This window comes from Oryctolagus cuniculus, chromosome 10 (genome assembly GCF_964237555.1).
Source record: "Oryctolagus cuniculus chromosome 10, mOryCun1.1, whole genome shotgun sequence".
Taxonomy (NCBI): domain Eukaryota; kingdom Metazoa; phylum Chordata; class Mammalia; order Lagomorpha; family Leporidae; genus Oryctolagus; species Oryctolagus cuniculus.
This window is the reverse complement of record NC_091441.1, coordinates 6,702,306-6,718,504: the sequence shown is the minus strand read 5'-3', so window position 1 is coordinate 6,718,504 and position 16,199 is coordinate 6,702,306.

Here is a 16,199-nt window from a genome sequence, read left to right as displayed (position 1 = left end):
GCTGAGAAATTCTCATGGGCTTTTTAGCTGGATCCGAATGCCTCAAGTGCTGATTCTGAGGCCAGAGTGCTGTTTAGGACATCTGCCATTCTATGAGACTGCAGTGTATCCCACTTCCCATGTTGGATCATTCTCTTCTTTTTAATTCTATCAGTTATTATTAGCAGACACTAGTCTGGTTTATGTGAGCCCTTTGACTCTTAATCCTATCATTATGATCAATTATGAACTGAAACTTATCACTTTGACTAGTATGATGGCACTGGTACATGCCATATTGATGGGATTGAATTGGAATCCCCTGGCACGTTTCTAGCTCCACCATTAAGGATAAGTTTGAGTGAGCATGTGTTGAACTGAACATCTCCTCCCTCTCTTATTCTCACACTTGTATTTAACAGGGATCAATTTTCAGTTAAATTTAAATGCCTAAGGATAATTGGTGTTAATTAAAGAGTTCAACCAATGGTATTAAGTAGAACAAAAAATACTAAAAGGAATAAAAAATAAGTTGTTCCTCAACAGTCAGAACACAGGCTGATTAAGTCACGGTTTCTCATAGTGTCCATTTCACTTCAACAGGTTTCCTTTTTGATGCTCAGTTATTTGTCACCAATCAGGGAGAACATATGATATTTGTCCCTTTGGGACTGGCTTATTTCACTCAGCATGATGTTCTCCAGATTCCTTCACTTTGTTGCAAATTACCAAATTTCATTTTTTCTTACTGCTGTATAGTATTCTATAGAGTACATATCTCATAATTTCTTTTTCTAGTTTTCTGCTGATGGACATTTAGGTTGATTCCATGTCTTACTTATTGTGAATTGAGCTGCAATAAACAATGAGGTGCCGACAGCTCTTTTATTTGCCAATTTAATTTCCTTTGCGTAAATTCCAAGGAGTGGGGAGGGCTGGGTAATGTGGCAGTGTTATATTCAGGTTTCTGAGGAAACTCCAAACTGTCTTCCATAGTGGCTTAACCAGTTTGCATTCCCACCAACAGTGGATTTTTGTGAATTGATTTTATATGTTGCTACTTCTTCAAGGAGTTTCAGTAGTCTCTTAATACAGTTTTTGCATCCCTTAAATAAAGAATCATATCATCTGCAAAGAGGGATAGTTTGAGTTCTTCCTTCCCAATTTGTATCCCTTTAATTTCTTTTTCTTGCCTAATATCTCTGACTAAAACTTCCAGAACTATATTGAATAGAGAGAATAGTGAGAGTGAGCAACCCTGTCTGGTACTAGATATCAGAGGAAATGCTTCCAACTTTTCCCCATTCAACTGGATGCTAGTCTTGGGTTTGTCATAAATTGCTTTGTATTGAGGAATGTTACTTTCATACCCAGTTTGCTTAGAGTTTTCATCATGAAAGGGTGCTGTATTTTATAAAATGCTTTCTCGGCGTCTATTGAGATAATCATATGGTTTTTCTTCTGCAGTCTGTTAATGTGGTGTATCACATCGATTGATATGCGAACATTGAACCATCCCTGCATACCAGGGATAAATCCCACTTGATCTGGGTGGATGATCTTTCTGATGTGTTGTTGCATTCTATTGGCCAGAATTTTATTGAGGATGTTTGCGTCTATGTTCATCAGAGAAATTTTCTGTAATACTCTTTCAATGCTGCATCTTTTTCAGGTTTAGGAATTAAGGTGATGCTGGCTTCATAGAAATAATTTGGGAGGATTCCTTTTTTTTATTTTTCTGAATAGTTTGAGAAGAATTGGAGTTAGTTCTTTCCTAAATGTCTGGTAGAATTCAGCAGTGAATCCATCTGGTCCTGTGCTTTTCTTTGTTGGGAGGGCCTTTATTACTGTTTCAATTTCTGTCTCAGTTACGGGTCTGTTTAGGTTTTCTATGTCTTCCTGGTTCAATTTAGGTAGGTTGTATATGTCCAGGAATCTATTTCTGATAGATTTCCTTGTTTGCTGGCATACAACTCTTTGTACTAATTTCTGATGACTCCTTTTATTTCTGTGGTGTCTGTCATTACATTCCCTTTTTTATTTCTGATTTTATTGATTTGGGTCTTTTCTTTTTTTAGTTAGTTTGGCTAGTGGGGTGTCAATTTTGTCTATTTTTTCAAAAAAACAGCTCTTCCTTTGGCTGATTTTTTGTAATGTTTTTTGGATTCAATCCTGTTGATTTCTTCTCTAATTTTAATTATTTCTCTTCTCCTACTAGATTTGGGTCTGGTTTGCTGCAGTTTTTCTAGATCCTTGAGATGCGTTGATAGCTCATTTGTTTGGTGGCTTTCCAATTTCTTAATGTAGGCACCTATTGCTATAATCTTTCCTCTTAACACTGCTTTTGCTGTATCCCATAAGTTTTGATATGTTGTGTTGTTATCCATATTTATTTCCAGAAAGTTTTTTATTTCTCTTTTGATTTCTTCTGTGACCCAGTGTTCATTCAGGAGCATGTAGTTCAGTCTCCATGTGTGTGCATATGCACTAGGAATTCCTGAGAATCTAATTTCCAGCTTCATTCCATTGTGATCTGAGTAGATGCATGATATGATCTCGATGCTTTTGACTTTGCTGAGACTTGCTTTATGACCTAGTATGTGATCAATCCTAGAGAAGGTTCCACCTACTGCTGAGAAGAATGTGTATTCTTTACGTTTAGGAAGAAACGTTCTGTAGATATGTGTTAGATCCATTTGGTCTATAGTGTTGATTAAATCTGCTGTTTCCTTGTTGATCTTCCGTCTGGTTGTTCTGTCTATTGCTGAAAGTGGAGTATTGAAGTCCCCCAATAATAGTGTGCATATATGTTTATAATAGTTACATCTTCCTGTTTAATTGATCCCTTAATCATTATATAGTGCCCCACTTTGTCTCTCTTAACAGTTTTTGTGTTAAAGTTTATTTTGTCTGATATTGAGATGGCTACGCCAGTTCTTTTTTGCTTTCTGTTGGCACGCAATATCTTTTTATAACCTTTCACTTTCAGGCTGCATGCAACTTTGTTCGTAAGATGTGTTTCTTGCAAGCAGCAAATAGATGGGTTTTGTTTTTTTAATCCATTCAGCTGTCTGTGTCTTTTAACTGGAGAGTTGAGGCCATTTACATTTAATGTGACTATTGATAAGTAGTGACTATGCCCTGCCATTTTTCCAAAGATATTTCTAATATATACTTGGAACTTCCTGTGATCTTTTACTGAGAGGATTCTTCCTTTACCTTCTTTTGTATTGATGGCCGTGTTTCTGTGTGTAGCACATCTTTAAACATCTTTTGCATGGCTGGACAAGTGGTGACAAATTCTTTCAATTTCTGTTTGCTATGAAAGGTTTTTATTTTACCTTCATTCACAAAGTTGAGCTTTGCAGGATATAATACTCTCGAATTGCAGTTTTTTTCTCTTAGTGCTTGGGCTATGTCTCGCCATTCCCTGCTAGCCTGTAGGGTTTCTGATGAGAAGTCTGCTGTGAGTCTAATTGGAGATGCTCTGAGAGTAATCTGACGTTTCTCTCTTGCACATTTTAGAATCTTTTCTTTATGTTTCACTGTGGTGAGTTTGAGTGCAACATGTCATTGTGAGGATCTCTTTTGGCCATGTTTATTGGGGGTTCTATGTGCTTCCTGTACTTGGATGTCTCTTTCTTTTTCCAAACCGAGAAGTTTTCTGCTAGTATGTCACTAAAAAGGCCTTCTAATCCTTTCTCTCTCTCTATGCCTTCAGGAAATCCTAGAACCTGAATGTTGGGTTTTTTAATAGTATTCTATAGATTGCCGACAATATTTTTAGATATGTAATTTCCTCTTCTTTTCTTTGGTTTGACTGTATACTTTCCTGTGCTCTTTCTTCAAGTCTGATATTCTCTCTTCTGCTTCACTGATTCTGTTTTTAAGGCTCTCTGCTGTGTTTTTCATTTGTTCTATTGAATTCTTCATTTCATTTTGATTTCTCTTCAATATCTCAATTTCATGTTATATTAAATTCCTCATTTCATTTTGATTGTTTCATAAGATTTAATTTTCATGAGAGAGATTTTCTTCATGTTCTGCATGGATTTCAGTAGTTCATGCATTTGTTTTTGATTACTTCTAAATGTTCTTATCATAAATTTTTTTGCATTCTACTTCTTGCATTTCTTCTATCTCATTATCTTCATAATCTTGTATTGGAGTGTCATGTTCTTTTGGGTGCATCATATTGTCTTCCTTGTTCTTATTTCCTCTGTTTTTGTGTTTGTTGCTTGGCATTGTGGAGATATTCTTTGGTTTTCTTCTTCTTTTTTTTTTTTTTTTTTTCCTATGTGGCGGCTTTTCTTGTTAAACTCTGACTCTAGATTAAGTGTACTGTCTAGTTGAGTGAATCTTTAGAGGCTTGTGGTGGGTGTGACCAGAGAGCTCTGTTCAATTCTTCAAGGTTAAGGGTGTGTCTAAGGTGTCACACCAGATTTGGAGTGGTAAATCTCTCTTTCTCTCTCTCTCTCTCTTTATTTAATCAGGAGGGACGCAATTGCACTCAGTTGAGCTCTTCTCCTAGATGGCGATCAGTGTATTACTGCTAGTCCCCATGGGTATAATTTTGTCTGTTCTGTCCCAAGGACCACACAAAGGATCTGTGCAGTCCTCAGTGTAAGCTGAGATTCCCCTGCAATGTCTCTCACCAGGTAGCCAGGGCCTCCTGAGCTTGTGGCGTCTCCCACCATGACTACTCATGTCTTAGCTACACCCTGAGTTCTTCCACACACCCTCATTTTTTTTTTTTTTTCCACAGTCCGGGTTCATAGGCTCTACACATTCACTAGGTCTTAGTCTCCTGTTATTACTCCCCACCAGAATCAGGTCTTTCTGCTTTGCTGAGGTCAGGCACAGTCCCAAGCTGGCACAGCTGTTACATATGTCCAAGATGGCACCTGCTCTATTGGCTCGCATGCGTTTGTAAGGTGAGTGGATAGAGAAAATCGTGTCCATACTGTCCCTTTTATTTTTCTCTCCTCTAGTTAGGCTGTGTACTTTCCCCGATGGGGCTTCAAGACTTTTTCCCTCTAGGCACTTCATGCCACTTTTCCGCCAATGTCTCAGGCTACTGTGGTTTCATCTCACCTCTCTTTCCAGTGCTGGTGCGGAGACTCTCGCTAGCTGGGGTCCTGAGCCATGAGCATCCGTGCCCTCCATGTAGATCTACCGTGTCCCTATAATTCCGGAAGTGTTTCCTTTGCTGTTTTTTCCCTAACTCTTCCCTGAGACTACACTATCTCCACTTTTATTAAACTATCTTTTCCTGGACTAACAGTGAGTTCCCTCCCTATTCCTCCATCTTGGAACCTCCTGTTTTGTTTTGTATGACTGAAATATTTCCAAATATTTGTCTTGTAGCTTAGGTATACTTTGTTCTGCTTCACCAAATCTGTTGTTAATTGTTTTCACCACATGTTTTATTTTATCTATTTAATTCTTCATTTCTAATATTTCATTTTAGTTTCTGTTTAAAATTTCAATTTCCTAGGAAAAGTTTTCATTCATGTCATGTACAGTTTTCTTTAGTTTGTGGATTTGCTTCTGACTGTTTTAAGTAAATCTACAATTAATCTTTCGAAGTCTTTTTGTAGCATTCCATTAATCTGTTAATCTTCACATCCTAATATTGAATTGTTGTTGTGCCTTTGGGGTGTGGAGCTCATGGTTTCTTCTTTCTTCTTGTTTCTTGTATTTCTACATTTACTTTTAGGCATTTGTGGAGATAATTTTTGTTTGTTTGTTTTTTTTTCTTCTCTGATGGCATTTACCTTTGAAGTACACAAAAATTTACAAATTTGTGAAAGAAAAATTGGACACCCATATGTGCAATTATAATAATAAATTAAAATAAAATAACTTAGAATTAGACCTCTGGCCCTGATAAAATTAGACTCAAATTATAACATAGGTATAAATAGAAGCCACAAAATTTTAAAATTTTCAAAACAAGAATACAAACAAAGAACCATGTCTTTGGAAACTTGCAATGGTTGGTGATATTTTAGATTTAACACCAAATGTAAATTCTAACAAAACTGATTAATTTACCTTTAAAAATTCAGTACTTGTGAATTATGAAAGATACTACTTACACAATTTAAAAAAACAGCATAATTAGAGAAGTGTTTGGAAATAATTTACTTTATAAATAATTTGTATTCAGAATATTGACAATATCCTACTATAGTCAATAAGTAAAAATATTCAAGAAAATATAAAAATTTTGAACACTTTATTTGAACAGATACACATATGTCATTTAAGCATCTAAATTATGCTGCATCTCATGATGCATTATGTGAATACAAATAAAATCACAGGCAATATTAGCAGACATTTTTTCAAAAGCACAAAGTGATAAAATAATACAAAGTAGTAACAATATTATATAGCAGTAAAAACACATAGATTGCTGACAGGTATGAAAAAATTCTATAGAAATGTTACAATTACATTTTGTAATCTCTTAAAATGGTAAAAATATACTTTTTCATGCTCATTTCTATGTATTGACTCAAATGTTCTAGAAACATATTTTTCAAAGTACTATTTATGACAACTCTATGAGGGTACTTAAAAAAGTTTGTGGAAAAAGGAAGTAGATGATAAGTTCATTTTGGTCTAAGAATTTTGGAATTCACACATAATGTTTTCATAATATGCATTTTCAATGAACTTTTTGAAGACCTCTCGAACTTATACTCACTAAAAATTTGACAGAACCTGAATACCATTAAAGTGGCAAATGGATAACCAAACAATAGTATAGCCGTACAGTGAAACTCTGCTCACCAATGAAAAGTATGGGGCCATTGAGTCACACAACATGGAAGATCTATAAGTGCATCCTTTTGTCAAAAGAAAGAAACAATACATGGGGTGTGCATATGGTACAACAGTTAAGAGGCAACTTGGGACTCTCCCATCCCATAATGAAAAGCAAAGGTTTAATTCTTTCTCCACTTTTGATTCCAGCTTCCTGCCAGTGTGCAGTCTGGGAGACAGCAGAGAGGACTCAAATACTTGGGTCTCTGCCACACTTGTGGGAGGTCTGGTTGAGTTCTGGGCTCTTGGTTTCCATCTCATCCAGTTCCAGCTGTGGGCTTTTGGGGAGGGAACCAGAAATTTTAAAAAAGTCTCTCTGTTGTGTCTCTGTTTTTCAAACCAAATGAAAATGAATAGGTAAATAAAAATTTAAAAAACCAAACCATAACCTAAATTAGACATACCATTGTAGTTCTATTTCTTTTTCGAATTCATTTTTAATTTTTTATTGATATGAAGAGAACAGACTCATGTATTTCCTAGGTGCAGTTCTAAGAAGATAATCATACTTCTCTCCCTAAAATTTCCCTCCCTCAATCCCCCTCCTTCCTTTCTTTGTTTTTTTTTTTTCTTTAATTTTTGCAAATACATACTTTCAATGCACTCTATAATCATGGGTATAATTCACCACTAACCTTAATACTCAACAAGTCAAAAAGAGAAAGACCACAGTTCCACAGAAGTATAAACAAAGGCTAAAAGCTACCATTTTACTAGGCTTTCTCTTTTTTAAGTAAAGGATGTTTGCATGGGATGTAAAACAGAGCACTGGTGGCCATTTATTTATTTATTTCAACCAATGTGTACTATTTAGATATTTTGATAGAATATAATGCCATATGTCAACTGTCAACACATGTATACAACATGTACTGATCAAAGCAGGTAATCAGCATTTCTACTTCTTTATGATTTTCTTTTTAAAAAGATTTATCTATTCATTTGTAAAAGCATCAGAGACACAGAGAAGTCAGATGGCGGGGGGAAGAGAGAGAGTGTCTTTCATCTGCTGGCTCCTTCTCTAATTGGCCGACAACAGTCAAGTCTGGGCAAAGCCAAAGTTAGGAGAATCTGAGACAGCATTTGCGTCTTCTAATTGGGTGACAGGGACCCAAGCACTTGGTCCATCATCTGCTGCCTTCCCAGGTACGTTAGTAGGAAGCTGGATCAGAAGCACAGCAGCTGGGACTGGAACCAGCACTCTCATATGTTATGTGGTCATCAGGTTCACCTGTGGCTGCCTAACATGTCAGATTGGGTTCTATCATTTTCTTAAAGCTTGAAGCATTCAAGCTCCTCCGATGTAAAATATGTAAAATCTGGAGACGTATATCTCTTGAAAAACACAGAATGGTATGTGGTATAATTGTAGGCATTGGACAGATATTTTGGCCAATGGGAAAAGAGAAAAAAGAAGGAAAGGAGAGAAAAAGGAATGGGGGGAGAGGAGGAGGGAGCGATGAGGGGAGAATAGGAAGAGGAACAGACTCCTCAGGGTCTTCAATGTGTCTTTATCACTGAGTTTGCTTCTCCACTGGCTTTCTGGATTGCTATGAATAGGATCATAGGATATCAAGCATTGTTTCCCAGTCAACTTAAAAGCATACAAACGTATGATAGTCATAGTTTTAAGTTTCTGCAGGTTCCTTTGTCAATTTATTGCCCCCTCTCATCAGACCATTGAGGAAGAAAACATTAATTGGGAAGGAAGTATTAGAGGCTGCAGTATCTCAACCTTTCTGAGTCTCTGTCCATCTCCTTTCAGTTTACGTTGCACACGTCTGTGATGCTGAGAAGGGCACAGGGTAGGTTGTAAGCACTGAAAACTGTGGAGATGTGTGTTTGCTTTCATTCTCTTCCTGGTACTCATGCTTTGTTTCCCATTCCTGCACAAATGCATTAACACTACATTTACTTTATTTGAATAATGGAAGGATGTAGTTGTCATATAGGATTGCTAATGGATGATATTGAATCACCTGCTTAACTAAGCAAAACTAAGTTTAACCCTACTGTTGTCTTTGTTTTTCTAATAATTTCACTGTACTCACATTTTTCATTCATTTAATAATATATCTTGGGTAATGATTTACTCATTATCATTATAATGGTTAACAATATTTACGGCATGCCACAATCATCATAATGTTTTCCAATGAATAAAGTCTAAGCAGACCTTTTGGGATGAGTTATTTTGGTTCTCATAAATTAGGTCTGCTAAAGTACAATATTTCAACCAAAAGTGGATATTTTTCTGTCAGTGAAATAAAAAAAAAAAGAATAGATGAGCTCACCTAATGGCAGGTGTGTTATTAATGCTCTAATATCTGTCAACACTGAGGAATGAGATAGCAGGAGTCTGTTTAAACTCACAACTCCCTTGGGTCCAAAATTATTCAATAACTTACTCAGCTCAAACAATTTATTATTTTGAAACCTACTCCATAAGATAACAAGATTAAATTATTCAGTCAATATTGTAGTGTTGGCTTTTGTCATAGATATATTTAATTTAATAAAAACATTGAATGACCCATTTATCAAATAGTTACCATTTTATATGTTGCAATTGTTGACACCATCTGGTTTTTTCCTGGTGTTAAGAACACTAATTAATTCATGACTATAATATATTATCCACAATACATATCCCTAGAGCTCTGGCAGGTTAAAAAAATGGTCCAAGGTACAACTACTAATAACATTCATCTTTGTACTTAAGGACAATACATGTGATAATGTAGGGATGCTCCCATAGGCAGTGTCTGTAGAACAATTTTGTCACTGTTTATGCTTCACTATAGGCTCATAGCTGATATGCATTTAATTCAATGTCTCCTATATGAACAACCCTGGGTCCCAGGGGGTAATTCTCTCCAATATTTAAGCTATTATGTATAGTATAGAAATATGTAAATTTAGAAAAACAGTATTTTATTTTGGGGCGCTCTCTGGAATTCACAATAATTAAAATTGATTTTGTAGAAATATCTTTTATAATTTAAGTCCGTGTGTAATACAGACTCTCCCTTGTACTTTTTTCTTGCATCCCTGTACTATTTGGTCCCAGTGTTCTTAAAACAATTATCTTTGAAGTTCTCCACATTTTTTGAAATTTATGTATGATAGTAGCCATTTAATTTGCAGAGAATAGCTGCCTCGTCAAGTATTCCATTAAAACATATGTTTCGAAATATATTTCCTCTAAAATTTTAAATAGTCAAGGATTTTCATAAGTTCACTAGCAACAACTTTTCACTACACAAAAAGAAGTAGCTTTCATATAGGTTCTGATAGACATATTCAAACTAAATTTAGGTGAAAACATAAAATTTCAAGTTATTTGGACATTTTGCATTGCATTCCAGAAGAATCTGAAGTACTTTAAATGAAGTTAAAGTCTTTGAGTTTGCAAGTGGATATTTTCAATATCTCATCTTTCAGGGTAGCTTTATTTCACTTTCTCATTGACAGTGAGTAGGCTCCTTATTGCTAATCTTACTGTTGCTTTAAATAAAAATTTATTGAGCCTGATTTTTTAGCATAGCTCAAGATCCCCATCCCAGGATGACTTAGTGCAGAGGTCAATAAACAGCCACATACATTCCCATGTGTGTGGTTTACAAACACTGTGAGAAATTTCTCTGAATCAACATGTCACCTTAGGAATATTTGTATTTTCATCATATTTTTACCAGTCATTCAAAATGTTAGCTGTTGAATTTTCCTCACAAATGATCTTTTCATAACAATATTAGCTAGTCCACAAGCCAGGTCCACCCCCTCACATGCACCCCAGATGCCTTAGAAATATTTTCCCAGTGAATCATCTGTGCATCCACTGATAAAAATGGAACATTCACCCATACGTTTTCCTCATACTCACTGAGTATAACTTTTCTCTAGTTTGATGTGTAAATGTCATTAAATGTGTAAAAATATACAAATAGTTGGAAGCAACAAGAACAGTACAACTAAAGAGAGGAAGAAATACATACTTTGATTAGAGAATGGCAGACATCACACCCGAGGCAAGTTCCTGCTCTTGATCCTGTGGGCAGAACTACCACCAAGGTTATGGTGACTGATCACAAGGTAAGACTTGGGTGCCTGGGCTGTGGCCACTTAATAGGCTGGGTAATAGCAAGTAAGACCAGCCGAGGTTCTGGAAAATTCTGAAAGACAGGCTGTGGTGGACAACATATTGAAGGTTACAAAAGTAGTTTTTGAGTAAAGTTTATCATATTTTGATTTTTTTCATATTTTTCTATGTTTAATTTGGATTAGGAAATTGCCTGTTTAGTGTAATAAAATGGAATGATCTGAGCACTATAAAGATTTCTAATGATTTTCTCAGGTGGACTTCTCATTTAAAGTCAATTCACCATTATCTCTTATTGACTACATAAAAGCTAGAATATTTCTCCCTTGTTACCAAATGCATGCAAACATCTAGGTCTAATCCTTTTTGGATTTTGCAGAAGGAAATCAATAAAAAGATAGATAAAGAGTCAAACTATCCTGTCATCAAATGAAGCATTGACCTCTTTTAGTGAATATTTAAATTGTGGCATAAAATGGATCATAAAGCATTTGGTGTATTATTTATATGGAGACAGCTTTCCTGTCTCATAAACTCTTACTCTGCTGAGTGTATTGGGAAGCAAAAAGGTATGGAAGACGCACTAAGAGATATTAAGAGTGATTATTGATTCAAACAAACTTTCTGAAGTCCGTTCTCAGTCCTGCTGTAGGGCTGTGCCTTTCTGATCGGATTGGTGTGGGGGTGACTCTCAAGGCTCTGATCTGGCCCCCCAATCTTGGACTTGTCAATGAGATTCAGTATCATCTAACACATCTCTGTGTATTGATCACATCACATAGAAACAGTTCCAGCAATGTGTGGCTAAATAGCATTGAGTTTTATCCATCCTGTGTCTGCTCTATGCCTTTGCCATTCAGTTGACTGCTCTTACAAAAATCATTTCAATACTCATCCTCGTCAAGACAAGTTAGCATGTCAGAAACTAGAAACACTCTCAATGAAGTTGAAAATGGTAATGTCTGTAGATACACAACTTTTGCCCGATAATTTATACTCTTAAGTGCATGTTATGTCAGAGTGGATAAACCACACCCACCCTTTTTCATGTTTTCTTCATACCACAGAGTTTCTGGATTTTAAATAAAGTGTTTTACTGGAAAGTTTGAGCAAAAAAACAGAACAAAACATTCCCCCAAATCCATTATACTTTCTTCTTTGAATCAATCAGATGTTCCTGATTAAAGGACATTTTAGAAAGTTAAGTCAAACTTTTCAGTGTCACACCATTTGGCAAAAATGTCAGATATTTTTAATGATGTTTAATGTAATTAATTATACATCTTAATGCAACAATGAGAGTTCTGCTGTACGTCCTGCAAAACCAATATTAAACTGCTCTTAGTATAGAAAAATACATGATAGACAGACAGACAATGCAGGGTATCGTGAGTTTCCCTAGAAATATGAAGAGTTTACTACTCATAATTACATAGTAATTGGGCAGGCATTTGGCACGGGGGTTAAGATGCCACTTTGGATACCTGCATTAGATATTGGGGTGCCTGGATTGAGTGTCAGCTGCACCTCTAATCCAGCTTCCTGCTATGCATACCCTGTTAAGGCAGCAGATGACGGGGTCAAGTACTTCAGTCCCTGGCACCCACATGGGAGACTCCAAATGAGTTTGTGTGTTTATTGAGTTAGGCCTAGCCCAGTCCTGGCTGTTGGCAAGCATTTGAAGAATGAACCAATACATGGAAGCTGTCTGTCTGTGTGTCTGTCTCTCTTCCTTTACTTTTCATATAAATGAACAAACAAAAATACATAAATAAATATTTTTGAAAGAATATATAGATTTATGTTTGTATTCACTCATATAAGTTTAGGGCTTTCCCCCAAAGTTGAAGGTGAACTATAGAACTTCTTATGACAACTGATAACCTAACAGACTGTTGCCAAATTACATACTTGAACTACTAAATAAGTGTTAGCTAGTTAACATGCTTGGTGAAGGGATAAATCATGTGTCATTCATAGCACTTACTACTTCCTATTTGCCATGCAGAGGGACCAAAGCTAGTGTTGGGAGGTGTGGAGAACAATTACACGTTAGTTTCTTTCATGTCCATTTATGGGTGAACATAGTAGAAAATTCAGAAAGAATTACATAAATTTTTCTAGTAAGAATGTTTTAATAGTAACACAATTTTAAATAATATCTTTAAAGGCATCCAGGAAATTTTCAGTTAAGTAAAATTGATGATACTGTTAAGAGGTACCCAAACATTTATCTTGCCTTTTTTCTTCTTCAGTTCTTTCTTTTCTCGGTTTTGATTATTGGTTTGTCTGAGGCAGGGTTGATGTGTTTAAAAAAATCAAGCTAAAAGAATTGTGTTGTTGCTGAAAAAGAGCAAAGATTATGAGATTTAAGAAGAAGAGATTATATATAGGTCACAATTTTGAGCCTTTTAACCTGATGACTTGTTAAAAAGTCATAGAGTGTGTTTTAATGAACAATTTGGAATATTTTGAGGAGTGTGTAGGAAAAAAAAAGTAGAAGGAAGAGGAGGACCTATACAAGGAGGGAGGAGAGAGAAGAAGAAGGAAAAGGAGAAAGATGAGGAGGAGGATGAAAAGAAGAAGGAGGTGGAGAAGGAGAAGGAGTAGAGGAAGAGGGGGTGGAAGAGGAAGAAAAGGAGGAAGAGGAGGAGGAAGAAGAAAAGAGGAGGGAAAGGAACTCAGAAGGGATGAAGTCTTAAGAAATGCATTTTTGGTTTTTCTCAAGGGTACATCAACTTGACCACTTGGTAAACACCTGTTGAATTCTACCATATGTCCAGCATTGAGCTAACTGTGGGTATAGGGAGAAGAATACACTGATACATTCCCAAAGAAGGTGGCAAAATAGTCCATGGTTAACTAAGGCCTGTGATTAGAGGCTGACATGTCAGACAATAGAATAAAGAATATAAGTTTTGTTGGCCTTTGCCAACAAAATTTTACCACGGAAAATATTACAACCGTTTTTTTGAAATGTGCTTTCCTCTCAATAAAATGATTAAACTATAATAGTATGAGTTCTTGAAAATCTCTTTCCTGCCCTTTTTTTCACCAACATAGTTTTTAGAACTAATCTTGAGCATTTTAAGAAAGTAAAAAAAAGGACCAATTGTTTTTAATTCAATGTAATTTTCTTATATTCTCTTTCTTTAATCAATTATTCTTAAATGGATGTGTGATCAAAGAAGCTTCCCATAGTCCTATAATATAGTCATTTGTGGTTAGCATTTGCATATTTTAAAAAGCTGATCCTATAAATATTTAAAACCATGTTTCCTTAAAATAATGTTCAGTATTTTGGGAAAGTGTAGAGAAATGTATAATAATTTAATATGTAGCTTATGAGAGAGGATATGGGCAAACTTATTTTCATAGCAAGAATCACAGGCAGTTCAAGTTGGAAATTGATTATATACATTATGTATGCCCATCCAAAGGAATCATATGCAGATTTTATGGAGATAGCTTATAAAAACATGGAGAGTTATGAAAAAATATTATCCTGTTATTGGGAAAAGTGTTTATAAAACAATATGTACGCTGTTTTCAGTTTTGTTAAAACATATCTAAGTATAGCATGTAAACAGATATAAACTGTGAAACTGAATATATAAAGGAGAAGTGCTAGATCAAAGGCAATAATAGATATTAGATATCTAATAATAGTAATAATAGATATCGACATCTGACACACGGCCTACACAGCAATCATTCTAGAAGGTCAGGATTTGGCCAATTTATTAGACTATTTTCTGTTGATCCAGCAAAATAGGTAAATCTGGGTACTTTATAAAGAAAAGAGCTATAATCAACTCTGGAGCCCCAGAACGTGGCGATGGCTTCTTCCTGGCCACCGTAGTGAGGCCTCCTTCTCATTCCTGACGGCAGATGTCCTCATGCTGTGAGCAGGTGCAAGAGACAGCAACCGCGTCAAGAGACTGGAAGCCAGGGAGATCCTGTGCTCACGCGTGCTATTTTCCAAGAACTTACGCTTTTGAGAACTAATTCTGTGAGAGTAGCATTAATTCTAAGGGCAGCAACTCCAAATAGCTAATAATTGCCTCCGTGCCCCAACTTTTCAAGGTTCCACCATTTCTCACTTTTCACCTTGCTACCTTAGAGACCCACCAAGCTTCCAACCTAAGAGATCCTGGTGTCAAAACACATCCAAATCATAGAGATTTCCCTAAATTTTGCCCATTTCCAATTCAGCACCAAATAGAGAAACCCAATGTGCTCCTACAAACTCACTACATGCGCCTCCAGCTTCAGGATTCTATGCCACCCCCTCCAACCAGAGCCCACCTGAGCCCTCTGTTTTTACGACACGCTTTTTTACTTTCTGCTTGCCTTTCGGTCTCTGTCAAAATACAAGTGTCTGGCCGGCGCCGCGGCTCACTAGGCTAATCCTCTGCCTTGTGGCGCTGGCATACGGGGTTCTAGTCCCGGTCGGGGCGCCGGATTCTGTCTCGGTTGCCCCTCTTCCAGGCCAGCTCTCTGCTGTGGCCCGGGAGTGCAGTGGAGGATGGCCCAAGTGCTTGGGCCCTGCACCCCATGGGAGACCAGGAGAAGCACCTGGCTACTGCCTTCAGATCAGTGCGGTGCGCTGGCCGCAGCAGCCATTGGAGGGTGAACCAACGGCAAAGGAAGACCTTTCTTTCTGTCTCTCTCACTGTCCACTCTGCCTGTCAAAAAAAAAAAAAAAATACAAGTGTCTGGTTAACTCCTTTAACCATACTTTCAATGACAAATTTAGTGTTTTTAGCTCTCTGTAAGATTTACTCAGGAATCCATTAAAATGTTTTTAATATATTTAATATACAAAATATTTAAAACAGCATATCCTACTGTCTATACATTTTTACAGTATAATACAACCTGCTGTTTAGAAATCTTGCTATTTTCATATAAACAGAAGTAATAATGGGTTGGCCAGTCACATCACAGCTTAAATTTGCTAAGTTTCTAAGAAGTAACAGGAATTGTTTTTTGGAAAATTCCAGGTAATAATGAAATTTCCAAGTTTTGTTACAGCTATGACAAAATTCTATTTTCCTTTGTTAAATTATTTTAGGTACTCTTCAGTAGATAAAATACTAATGATTGAATCAATAATACTATGTAAGTTAGAATGTCAAAATAATTCATATATATTATAAGCATGATCTTTACCTCAGATTATATGTGTAAAAGGGATATTATAAATATATAACTCTCTAAAACTTATCCTTTATGCTTTAATAATTTTAAAGGGCACTCAAATTTTTCTGTCTGTCAAGTC